This window comes from Theobroma umbraticum, unplaced genomic scaffold (genome assembly GCF_002168275.2).
Source record: "Theobroma umbraticum cultivar Fairchild unplaced genomic scaffold, ASM216827v3 scaffold_89.0, whole genome shotgun sequence".
Lineage (NCBI taxonomy): Eukaryota > Viridiplantae > Streptophyta > Magnoliopsida > Malvales > Malvaceae > Theobroma > Theobroma umbraticum.
The window spans coordinates 67,742-67,968 of record NW_018397271.1 but is presented as its reverse complement, the minus strand read 5'-3'; positions in this window follow the sequence as shown (position 1 = coordinate 67,968).

Below are 227 nucleotides of genomic sequence, written 5' to 3'. Positions count from 1 at the left end.
AAAAGAATTAAAAATATATGTTATATTTCTAGAAGATCTTAAGATTAATTGTAAAACATGTCTTGTAGCAAATGATGGAAATGATAATTGGTTATGGCATAGGAGACTTGGACATGTGAGCATGCATACTATCTCAAAATTAATGAGAAAGAATTTGGTTATAGGATTACCTAAACTTAAATATGAAAATAATCAGATTTGTGATGCTTGTCAACTAGGTAAACAAG